This window comes from Pongo abelii, chromosome 14 (assembly GCF_028885655.2).
Source record: "Pongo abelii isolate AG06213 chromosome 14, NHGRI_mPonAbe1-v2.0_pri, whole genome shotgun sequence".
Taxonomy (NCBI): domain Eukaryota; kingdom Metazoa; phylum Chordata; class Mammalia; order Primates; family Hominidae; genus Pongo; species Pongo abelii.
This window is the reverse complement of record NC_071999.2, coordinates 9,173,868-9,187,764: the sequence shown is the minus strand read 5'-3', so window position 1 is coordinate 9,187,764 and position 13,897 is coordinate 9,173,868.

Sequence of the window (13,897 nt, the reverse complement as noted above, 5' to 3'; positions counted from 1 at the left end):
ATTCCATTCCATTCCATTCCACATTCCATTCCATATTCCAGTCCATTTCATTCCACATTCCATTCCACATTTGATTACACTCCTTTCAACATTCCATTCCATTCCATTCTACATTCCTTCCACATTACATTCCACGTTCTATTCCATTTCATTCCACGTTCCATTGCACCTTCCATTCCCTGTTCCATTCCACTTTCCATTCCACCTTCCCTTCCACGTTCCATTCCGCCTTGCATTCCACTTTCCATTCTACATTCCATTCCACGTTCTATTCCTTTCCATTCCACTTTCCATTCCACCTTCCATTAAAGATTGCATGCCATTCCATTCGATTCCATTCCAGTCCACATTCCATTCCATGCCATTCCACGTTCCATTCTATTCCATTCCAGGTTACATTCCATATACCATTCCACATTCCAATACATTCCTATCGAAGTTCAATTCTATTGCATTCCATGTGCCATTTCATCCCATCCCACGTTCCATTTCATTTCATTTCAAATTCCATTCCGCATTTCATTTCCCATTCCATTCCATTCCATTCCATTTCTTCCACATTCCATTCCATTCCAATCCACTTTCCATCGTATTCCATTCCAGTTTCCATTACATTCCACATTTCATTCCACATTGCATTCTATTTCATTCCACATTCCGTTCCACTTTCCATTCCATTCCATTCCACATTCGATTCCATTCCATTCCAACTTCCTTTCTATTCCATTCCACATTCCATTCCATTCCATTCCACATTCCAAAACATTCCATTCCACATTCCATGCCACCTTCCATTCCATTCCATTCTCTTCCACATTCCATTCCATTCCATTCTATTTCACATTCCATTCCATTGCATTACACATTCCATTCCATTCCATTCCACATTCCATTCCACATTCCATTCCATTCCATTCCACATTCCTTTCCATATTCCATTCCATTCCAATCGACATACCTTTCCATTCCATTCCACATTCCATTCCACAATCCATTATTCGTTCCAATCCACATTTCATTCCATTCCATTCCACGTTTCATTCCACGTTCCTTTCGATTCCATTCCACGTTCCATTCCATTCTTTTGACGTTCCATTCCACATTCCATTGCAAATTCCATTCCATTTCATTCAATATTCCTTTCCAAATTCCCTTCCGGATTCCATTGCATTCCATTCCACATTCCATTCCACATTCCAATCCATTCCATTCCACATTCCTTTCCACATTCCATTAGATTCCATTCCACATTCCATTCCATTCCACGTTCCATTCCACATTCCATTCCATTCCATTCCACAATCCATTCCATATTCCATTCCATTCCATTACACATTCCATTTCATTCTATTCCACGTTCCATTCCACATTTCATTCCATTGCATTATATGTTGCATTCCACATTCCATTCCACGTTCCATTCCACTTTCCATTCAATGTTCCATTCCATTCCATTCCACGTTCCATTCCCATCCATTCCATGATCCATTTCATTCCATTCTACGCTCCATTCCACATTACATTTCACATTCAATTCCACCTTCCATTCCATTCCATTCCATTCCATTCCACATTCAATTCCTTTCCATTCCACTTTACATTCAATTCAATACCACATTCCATTCCATTCCATTCCATTCCACATTCCATTCCATTCCATTCCACATTCCATTCCATTCCATTCCATTACATTCCACATTCCATTCCATACCATTCTGCACTCCATTCCATTCCATTCCCTTCCACCTTCCATTCCATTCCATTCCTCTTTCCGTACCATTCCATTCCATTTCATTCCACATTCCATAAAATTCCATTCCATTCCGCATTCCATTTCTTTCTATTCCACATTGAATTCACTTTCATTAAACTTTCCATTCCATTCCTTTCCATTGCATACCACATTCCATTCCACATTCCATTCTCTTCCATTCCACATTGCGCTCGATTCCACTACACATTCCATTCCACGTTCCATACCATACCTTTCCACTTTCCATTCCACATTCCATTCCACGTTTGATTCCACGTTCCATTCCACGTTCCATTCCTTTCCATTCCACATTCCATACAGTTCCATTCGATTCCATTCCATTCCAGATTCCATTCCATGCCAATCCACATTCTATTCCACATTCTATTCTTTCCATTCCTCTTCATTACATTACATGTTTCATTCCACGTTCCATGCCATTTTCTTTTACAAGTTACATTCCATTCCATTCCACGATCCATTCCACAATCCATTCCACATTCCGTTCCACATTCCATTCCATTCCATTCCACTTTCCATTCCACATTCCATTCCACTCTCCATTCCACATTCCATTAAACGTTCCATTCCTCTTTCCATTTCAAGTTCCATTCCACTTTCCATTCCATTCCATTCCACGTTCCATTCGACATTCCATTCCATTCCACTTTCCATTCCATATTCCATTCCACATTCCATTCCACATTCCATTCCGTTCCATTCCGTGTTCCATTCAACATTCCATTCCATTTCATTCAACTTTCCATTTCACATTCCATTAAACTTTCAAATAAGTTCCATTCCACATTCCCTTCCACATTCCTTTCCACATTCCACTCTATGTTCCATTACATTCCTTTCCACATTCTATTCCATTCCATTCCACATTCCATTCCATTCCATTCCACATTGCGTTTCATTCCATTCCATATTCCATTCCATTCCAGTCTACTTTCCATTTCACATTCCATTTCACATTGCATTCCATTCCAGTACACCTTGCATTCCACATTCCTTTCCATTCCATTCCATGTTCCATTCCTTTCCATTCCAAATTCCATTCCACATTCCAGTCCATATTCCACTCCTTTCCATTCCACATTCCATTCCACATTCCATGCCATTCCATTCCACATTCCATTCCACTCTCTATTCCATTCCATTCCAGTTTCTATTCCATTCTGTTCCACATTCCATTCCAGGATCCATTCCGCGTTCCATTCCACTATTCAATGCGCGTTCCATTCCATTCTATTCCACGTTATATTCCACAATGTATTCCATTCCATTCCACTTTCCATTCACCATTCCATTCCACATTCCATTCCATTCCATTCCAGATTCCATTCAACATTCCATTCCATATTCCATTCCATTCCGTTCCAAGTCCATTCCTCATTCCATTTCATTTAATTCCACATTCCACTCCTTTCCACTCCACACACCATTCCACATTCCATTCCATTCCATTCCTCATTACTTTCCGAATTCCATTCCACATTCCGTTCCATTCCATTCCGCATTCCCTTCCACGCTCCATTCCATTCCACTCCACGTTCCTTTCCACATTGCATTCCATTCCAGTCCACATTCCATTCCACATTCAATTCCATTCAATTCCACATTCCATTCCATTCCATTCCATTCCATTCCAACCCATTCTACATTCCATTCCACATTTCTTTCCATTCCATTCCACAATATATTCCATGTTACATTCTACATTCCTTTCCACGTTCCATTCCACGTACCATTCCATTCCATTCCACATTCCATTCACCTTCCATTCCATTCCATTCCACTTTCCATTCCACTTTCTATTCCACGTTCCTTTCCACTTTCCAGTCCATTCCATTCCACTTTCCATTCCACATTGCATTGCACATTCCATTCCATGATCCAATCTACATTCCATTCCACGTTACATTCCACGTTCCATTCCATTCCATTCCTTGCCATTCCACATTCCATTCCACATTCCATTCCATTCCACTCCACATTCCATTCAATTCCATTCCTTATTATATTCCACCTTCCTTTCTACATTCCATTCGATGTTGCATTCCACTTTCCATTCCATTCCATTCCATGCCATTCCACATTCCATTCCATTCAATTCCACATTCCATTCAATTCTATTGCATATTACATTCCACCTTCCTTTGTACATTCCATTCGATGTTCCATTCCACTTTCCATTCCATTCCATTCCACATTCCGTTCTACATTCTATTCCATTTTATTCCACATTCCAATCCACATTCCCTTCCCGTTCTATTCCATTCCATGTTTCATTCCACATTCCACTCCACATTCCATTCCATTCTATTCCAGTCCACCTTCCATTCCACATTCCATTCCATTGCATTCCACCTTCCATTCCAAGTTCCATTCCACTCCATTCCACGTTCCATTCCACGTTCCTTTCCACTTTCAATTCCACCCTCAATTCCACATTCCATTCCACGTTCCATTCCACGTTTCATTTCAAGTTCCATTCCAATTTCCATTCCATTCCATTCCATGTTCCATTCCACATTCCATTACATTCCATTTAACTTTCCATTCCGGATTCCATTCCATAATCCATTCCACATTCCATTCCGTTACATTCTACATTCCATTCCATATTCCATTCCACATTCCTATCCACATTCCTTTACATTAGATATCACATTCCATTCCACATTCCATTCCATTCCATTCCACATTCCATTCTCTTCCATTACACCTCCTATTCCATTAAATTCCACATTCCATTCCATTCAATTACATTCCATTCCAAATTCCATTCCATACCATTCCTCGTTCCATTCCATTCAATTCCATTCCACATTCCATTCCATTCCATTCCACATTCCATTCTATTCCATTCCATATTGCATTCCATTCCATTCCTTTTCATTCCACATTCCATAACATTCCATTCCATTCCACATTGCATTCCTTTCCATTAAACATTCAATTGCATTTCATTCAACATTGCATTCTCTTCCATTTCACATTCCATTCCATTCCATTGCATATTCCATTCCATTCCACATTCAGTTCCACATTCTATTCCCTTCCATTCCACACTCCATTCCATTCCATTCCACATTCCATTCCATTCCATTCCACATTCTATTCCCTTGCATTCCACATTCCATTCCATTCCATTCCTCATTCCATTCCACTTTCAATTCCACATCCCATTCCATATTCCCATTCCATATTCTATTACATTACATTCCACATTCCATTCTACATTCCATTCCATTCCACATTCTTTCTATTCCATTCCTTTCCACGTTCCTTTTCATTGCGTTTCACTTTCCTTTCCACATTCCATTTCACATTTCATTCCACATTACATTTCACTTTCCGTTCCATTCCATTCCATTCCATTTCACACTCCATTCCATTCCATTCCCCATTCCATTCCATTCGATTCCATTCCATTCCCCATTCCATACCAATCCATTCCATTCCGCATTCCATTCTTTCCATTCCACTTTCCACCCCTTTCCATTTCACATTCCATTGCATTCCATTCTACATTCCATTCCACCTTCCTTTCCCTTCCATTGTAATTTCCATTCCATTATATTCCTTTCCATTCCACGTTTCGTTCCAATTTCCACTCCAGGTTCCATTCCACGTTCCATTCCATTCCATTCCACATACCATTCCACATTCCATTCCATGCCATTACAGTTTCCATTCAGCATTCCATTGCACTTTACATTCCATTACATTCCACATTGCATTCCACATTCCACTCCACATTCCATTCCATTCCATTCCACATTGTATTACACATTCCATTCCAGATTCCATTCCTTTGCATTCCACATTACATTCCACATTCCATTCCTTTGCATTCCACATTCAAATCCACATTTCATTCCATTCCACATTCCATTACACATTCCATTCCACCTTCCATTCCATTGCATTCCACATTCCATTCCACATTCCATTCCTTTGCATTCCACATTCCAATCCACTTTCCATTCCATTCTGTTCCACATTCCATTCCATTCCATTCCACGTGCCATTCCATTCCACTGCATTCCACATTTCATTCCATTCAATTCCACATTCCATTGCATTCCATTCTATTCCACGTTGAATTTCATTCCATTCCACATTCCATTCCGTTCCATTCCAAATTCCATTCCATTCCATTCCACATTCCATTTCATTCCATTCCATTCCGTTCAGCATTTCATAGCAATCTGTTCCTTTCCACATTCCATTACTTTCCGCATTCCATTCCATTGCATTCCAAATTCCATTCCTCATCGCTTTCCGTTCCATTCCACTTTCCCCTCCACGTTCCTCTCCACGTTGCTTTCCACGTTCCATTCTACTTTCCATTCGACATTCCTTTACAGATTCCATTCCATTCTTTTCCACATTCCATAACATTCCTTTGCATTCCATTCCAAATTCCATTCCATTCAATTCCACATTCCATTCCACATTCCTTTCCATTCCATTCCATTCCATTCCACATTCCATTCCATTCCATTCCATTCCATTGCATTCCATTCCATTCCATTCCATTCCAGTCCATTCCGTTCCATTCCTTTCCATTCCTTTCTACTTTGCATTCCATATTCAATTCTTTTAGATTCCTTTCCACATTCGATTCCACTGCTTTCCTGATTCCTTTTCATTCCATTCCACATTCCAGTCCATTCCATTCCACATTGCATTCCACATTCGATTACACTCCTTTCCACCTTCCATTCCATTCCATTCTACATTCCTTCCACATTACATTCCACATTCCATTCCATTCCATTCCACGTTCCATTCCACCTTCCATTCCACGTTCCATTCCACGTTCCATTCCGTTCCATTCCACAGACAGCACACAAATAAATATAGCAAATTATTAGTTTATAACTCATTGGGTGGGATTTGTAAAATTACAGTAAATACAGTCTTTAATCCACTATAGACTTTAAATTAAACCAGTTTATGTTAGGATTCAGACTTTGTTTATCTTCCTTAGTTGCATATGTCTATATTTTCATATTAGCAGATATTGGCTACATTTAAAGATAGTATACATATATTTCTTTTTCTTTGTAGAGATGAAGTCTCTCTATGTTGCCCAGGCTGGTCTCAAATTCCTGGTCTCAAGTGATCCTCCTGCCTTGGCCTCCCAAATTGCTGAGATTATAGGCATGTGCCGCCATACCAGGTTAGTATACATATTTTGTTAAAATAATATAAATATTATAATATAGTACAATGTAATAAAATATGTAGGAGATGTCGCTCAGAAAACAAGTTTATTGAAAATGTAGGCAAAGATAGTGAGTAAATTAATGAATTCACTGTGGCTAAATCCACTAAGTAGGACTCAGCTTGTGTAGCCATTGCTGAGGATCTATAAGTTATATTGAACTTGATGTTGACAGGGTGCAAATTATTTTGCATGCATTTTACAGAAAGGACCCAGCCTCAACTTTTTTTTTTTTTGGCATTATGAGAATTGAAATAAAGACATTTATATAGGAGTTAAGAAGAAATCACTTAGGCAGATGGTAAGGATATGGAAGTCCTTAGTAAGGCTTTTCTCTTTAATGAAAAGCAGCCCCAAATCATTTTCTAACAAAGAGCAGTCTGTAATATTGAGCTGCATTCGAGCTGCAGACATAGACAAGCCAGCTGGGAGCTTGTACGGGTGAATGCTGGCAAAACCTACGGACTAGACACCTTCAAGATGGCGGCTCCATCTTCCCGGCAGGAACTAGGGACTAGACACCTTCAAGATGGCGGCTCCATCTTCCCAGCAGGAACTAGGGGCTAGACACCTTCAAGATGGCGGCTTCATCTTCCTGGCAGGAAATAGGGTCTAGGCATGTTCAAGATGGCGGCTCCATCTTCCCTCCTCTTTGTCAACCACATGTACAGTAAGAAAAGCCGACAAGATGGCGCCGATCAACTGGAAATGCCATTTGATTAAGATGAGGGTGGGGTGACCGGCTTTCCCCACGCACTCTGTGGATGTCATACATGATGGAACCAATCTTTGAGCTCTACGTGAATTAAACACGGCCTTCACCAGCCTGACTATAAAGTCTGCAGAGGTCAGGTGCCTCCCCCCCTTTTGGCTCTCTTTCTCTCTCTGTCTCTCTCTCTCTTTCCCTCCCCCTCCCTCCTTCCTTCCCTCCCTCTCCCTCCCTTCCTCCTTCCCTCCTTTCCTCTCCCTCCCTTCCTCTACCTCCCTTCCTCTACCCCTCCCCCTTTCTCTCTCTGTCTCTGTCTCTGTCTGTCTCTCTGTCTCTCTCTCTTGCAAGGAGCTGCTCTCCTCCTTTCTTCTGTTGGGACGTGTGTGTCTGACTGTCTTTCTGTCTCTCTCTGTCCCTCTGTCTCTATCTCTGTCCCTCTGTCTCTCTCTCTGTCTCTCTCTGTGTCTTTCGGTCTGTCTCTCTCTCCCTCTCTGTCCATCTCTCTCTCTGTCTGTTTCTCTCTCTCGCTCTCTCTCTCACAAAGAGCTGGTCTCCTCTCTCCTTTCTTCTGTTTGGACGTGTGTGTGTGTGTGTGTCTGTCTGTCTGTCTGTCTCTCTGTCTCTCTCTGTCCCTCTGTCTCTCTGTATATCTCTCGGTCTGTATCCCTTTCTGTCTCTCTCTCTCTCTCTCTGTCTCTGTCTCTCTCTCTCTCTCTCGCAAGGAGCTGCTCTCCTCTCTCCTTTTTTCTGTTCAGACCTGTGTGTGTGTGTCTGTCTGTCTGTCTCTCTGTCTCTCTCTGTCCCTCTGTCTCTCTCTCTGTCTCTCTCTTTTTCTATCGCAAGGAGCTGCTCTCCTCTCTTCTTCTTTTTGGACCTCTCTACTTGTGTGTGTCTGTGTGTATGTGTGTCTTCCTCTCTCTCTCTCCCTCAAGGAGCTGCTGTCCTCTCTCCTTTCCTCTGTTCGGACCTCTGTGTGTGTGTGTGTGTGTGTGTGTGTCTCTCTCTGTCCCTGTGTGTGTCTGTCTCTCTGTTTCTCTCTCTGTGTCTCTCTCTGTATTTCTGTGTGTGTGTCTGTCTCTCTGTCTCTGTCTGTCTCTGTCTCCCCCTCTCTCTCTTTCCCTCACAAGGAGCTGCTCTCCTCTCTTTTCTCCTGTTCGGACTTCTGTGTGTGTGTTGTCTGTCTCTCTATCTCTGTCTGTCTGACGGTCTCTCTCTGTCTCTGTCTCTCTCTATCTGTCTCTGTCTTTCTCACAAGGAGCTGCTCTCCTCTCTCCTTTCTTCTGTCCATGAAACTTTTCACTCTTTAACCCATCCACATCTGTCATCTGTCCCTGTCCTCAATTCTTTCTCAGTATGAGACAACGAACTCCAGGTTATATACCCCAGACAACGAAGCCTTTTCCAACATCAGGAGTCTTAGCTAGAAAAAGTGAGTGTATCTAATCATCAGCAATTGCTACTGATGACAGAATAAAACAAATTATGCCAAGATATTTAAAGAGGTTTATTCTGAACCTATATGAGCACCTGTGCTCCAGGGTTACATGGTCTCAAGAGATCCTGAGAAGGTGTCTTGAGGAGGTCTTGTTACAGTTCCATTTTAATTAATTAATTAATTTATTTTTTAATTGAGATGGAGTCTCACTCTGTCATCCAGGCTGGAGTGCAATGGCATGATCTCGGCTTACTGCAACGTCTGCCTCCAGGGTTCAAGCGATTCCCCTGCCTCAGCCTCCTGAGTAGCTGGGATTACAGGCCCCCGCCACCACATCTGGGCATTTTTATATTTAGTAGAAACGGTCAGGGTGGTCTTGAACTGAACTCAGTTGATTTGCCAGCCTCAGCCTCCCAAAGTGCTGGGATTACAGGTGTGAGCCACCGCGCCCGACCTACAGCTCTATTTTATATATTTCAGGGAGACAGGAATTGTAGGTAAAATCATAAATCAATACATAGAAGGTATACCTTGTTTCGGCCCTAAAGATGAAACATCTCAAAGTGGGTTCCTATGAGTCATAGGTGGGCTTTAGGGATTCTTTAGTTGGCAATTATGTTTTATGTATAAAACATAAAAATGTAAGGCTGGGCATGGTGGCTCACGCCTGTAATCCCAGCACTTTGGGAGGGTGAGGCGGGTGCATCATCTGAGGTCAAGAGTTTGAAACCAGCCTGGCCAATATGGTAAAACCCCGTCTCTACTAAAAATACAGAAATTAGCTGGGCCTGTAATCCCAGCTACTTGGGAAGCTGGGGCAGGAGAATCACTTGAATCCAGGAGGTGGAGGTTGCAGTGAGCTGAGATTGTGCCACTGCACTCCAGCCTGGGTGACAGAGTGAGGAAAGAAAAGAAAGAAAGGAAGGAAGGAAGGAAGAAAGAAAGAAAGACAAAAAGGAAAGAATAAAAGAAAGAAAGAAAAAGAAAAGGAAGGAAGGAGAGGAAGGAAAAAGAGAGAAAGGAAGAGAAACAAAGGAAAGAAAGAAAAAACAAAGAGGGAAGGAAAGGAAGGGTAGGGAAGAGAAGGGAGAAGGGAAAGGAAGAAAGAAAAGAAAGAGAGAAAGGCAAAGAAAAGAAAGAAAAAGAAAGAAAGGAGAGGAAGGAAAAATAAAGAGAAAGGAAAGAAAGACAGGGAAGGAAGGGAAGTGTAAGGAAGAGAAGGGAGAGGGGAAAGAGAGGAATGAAGGAAAGAGAAAGAGGGAAGGAAAGAAAGAGAGAGAGAAGGAAGGAAGGAAAGAGGAAGGAAAAGGAAGGAAAGAAGGAAATATTTTGTAGACGCAGCGATATGGTTTGGCTGTGTCCCCACCCAAATCTCAAATTGCAGCTCCCAAAGTTCCCACGTGTCATCGCACTTACCCAGTGGGCAGTAACTGAATCACAAGGGCAGGTCTTTCTCTTGCTGTTCACATGATAGTGAAGATGTCTCACGAGATCGGATGGTTTTATAGAGGGCAGTTCCCCTGCACACGCTTTCATGATTGTGAAGCCCTCCTCAGCCATATGGAACTGTGAGTCCATTAAACCTCTTTCCTTTATCTTTTACCCAGTATCAGGCCAGGCGCAGTGACTCATGCCTGTCATCCCAGCACATTGAGAGGCCGAGGCAGGAGGATCACCTGAGGTCGGGAGTTCAAGACCACCCTGCCCAACACGGAGAAACCCTGTCTGTACTAAAAATACAAAATTAGCTGGGCGTTGGGGCACGTGCTTGTAATCCCAGCTGCTCAGGAGGCTGAGGCAGGGGAATCACTTGAACCCGGGAGGCGGAGGTTGCAGTGAGCAGTGATGGCAGCATTGCACTCCAGCTTGGGTGACAAGAGCGAAACTCCGTCTCAATCAATCAATCAATCAATAACCTAGTTTCAGGTATGTCTTTGTTAGCAGCCTGAGAACAGAGTTATATATACAGAGTCTTGCTATGTTGCCCAGGCTGGTCTCAAACTTCTGGGGTAAGTGATGCTATCACCTCAACCTCTGAAAGTGATGGGATTACAGGCGTGAGCCACCATGCCCAGCCTCCATGAGTCTGATTTTAACCCATCTCTTTTGTATTTCTCAGTCCTTGTCCACACATCTCATCACACACGTGCGCAGCAAACAGACATGCCGTGTGAAGCTAGGCACAGCTCTCCAAGAGAACTCTAGTCAACTTGTCGTCTGTGGGACATCGGCTGTATTTCTGTTCCTTTCCTTCTTTTCTGTCTCTTTCTCCTATTTCCCAAATCTCCGTTGTGTTTCTGATTTGTTTACATCGCTTTCGGCAAAAGGAAAACACAATGGTAAGTGGGGTTTATAAATCTATCTTCGTTATCAAGGGAAGATTGAAACGGCATGGAGGCAAATGAAATTAACCGTGCATGTGACACGCCGTTGACAAAAGGCTGATAAGTGCAGAAAGACTGTTTAGAAGGAAACATATGTCCAAAAAAAAAAAGAAAAAATAAAGGATCTTAATCATGGTTTAAGCTTATCTGATGGATTTCAACAGAAACACATCAAGTCTAATCGAATGTTTACATGCGCTTTTGATGGTTTCTGCATTCTGTGTGATGAGATAACGTTTAAAAAAAAGTTGAAACGCAAAGAACTCAAGGATTCTTCTAAAGGGAGAGTGGAGTTTACTACATTCAACATGGACGGCTTCTCTTCTGTATTTCAACAGGGTTATCATCTGCGAATTTGGAGATTCTCTGAGAGCTTCACGGCATCCTGGGTGTCAAACTCTTTCAAAATTCATACTTTAAACTATCTGACAACATGGGATTGGGTTTTGGCATTCTCTAGGTCTACTGAGAGAGGTTCTGGAATGCAATTTAACTTTAAATGCCTGCCTATCATCTATCTATCTATCTAACATCTATCTGTCTTTCAATCATCTATCCATTCATCTCATCTATCTACCTACCTATCTATGTATTCATCCATCACATCTATCTATCCATCCATCCATCCATTCATCCTTCCATGTATCCATCTAAGTGTCTATCTGTGAATCTATCTATCTATCTATGTATCTATCTATCATCTATATCTATCTATCTATCTACCTATCTATCTATGTATCTATCTATCTAGTCATCCATCTCATCTATCTTCCTATCTATCTATGTATCATCTATCTACTTACCTATTTTCTATCATCTGTCAATCAATCTATCTATAGATCCAGCATCTATCTACCTTATCTGTTATCTATCTATCGTGTGTCCATCTATCTACTATCACCTATCAATCTGTCATCTACCATCTGTTTATCTACCCATCTCATCATCTGTCTATCAACTACCCATCCATCTTGATTTATCTATCTATCTATCTATCTATCTATCTATCTATCTATCTATCTTTTTTTGTTTTTTTTTTTTAGACAGAGTCTCGCTCTGTCGCCCAGGCTGGAGTGCAATGGCACAATCTTGGCTCACTACAAGCTCCACCTCCTGGGTTCACACCATTCTCCTGCCTCAGCCTCCCGAGTAGCTGGGACTACAGGCGCCCACCACCGTGCCCAGCTAATTTTTTGTATTTTTAGTAGAGACGGGGTTTCACTGTGGTCTTGATCTCCTGACATCGTGATCCGCCCGCCTTGGCCTCCCAAAGTGTTAGGATTACAGGTGTGAGCCACCGCGCCCTGCCCTATCTATCTATCTGTCTATCTATCATCTATCCATCCATCACATCTCTTTATCTACCCATTCATCTTATCTATTTGTCTATTTACCTATAATCGGTCTATCCATTTCATCTATCTATCTATCTATCTATCTATCTATCTATCTATCTACCTACCAAACTATCATCTATATATCCATTCATCTATGCATATCTATCTATCTGTCTATGTGTCTATCTATGTATCTATTATCTATCTTTCCACTATCACTAATCTATCATCTATATATCCACCTATATCATCTATCATCTCTCCAGTCATGTCATCTATCATCCATCTATCTATGTATCTATGTATGTATGTGTCTATCTATCTATCTATCTATCTATCATCTATCTATCTATCATGAACCCAAAATATCTGAGACAGGTTTCAATCAATTTAGCAAGTTTATTTTGCCAAGTTTAAAGACACACCCATGAGACGGCCTCAGGAGGTCCTGACGAGAGGTGTTCAAGGTGGTTGGGGCACGGCTTGGTTGTATGCATTTTAGAGAGACATGAGCCATCAATCAATATGTGATATTGTAAGCTGTGCATTGGTTTGGTCCGGAAAGGTGAGACAGCTCAAAGTGAGGAGGGGGCTTATAGGTGATAGGTAGGAATTCCCTAGTGGACAGATTGTGAGGGACATATGTGATCTTTATATCTCTGTAGCGATCTTATTTACGAATAAAATAGGAGGCAGGTTTGCCTGATGCAGTTTTCATATTGACTTTTTCCTTTGGCTTAGTGATTTTGGGGTCCTAAGATTTATTTTTCTTCCTATCAATCAATCTATCTATCCATCCATCCATCTATTCATCCTTCCATCTATCCGATTATGTGTGCATGTATGTATGTATGTATGTATATATGTATGTATGTATCTATCTATCTGTCTGTCCATCCATCCATCTATTCATGTATGTATGTATGTATGTATGTATCTATCTATCTATCTATCATCTGTCTATCTTTCTATCTGTCTGTCTGTCTGTCTATCCATCCATCCATCTATGCATGTATGTATGCATGTATCCATCCATC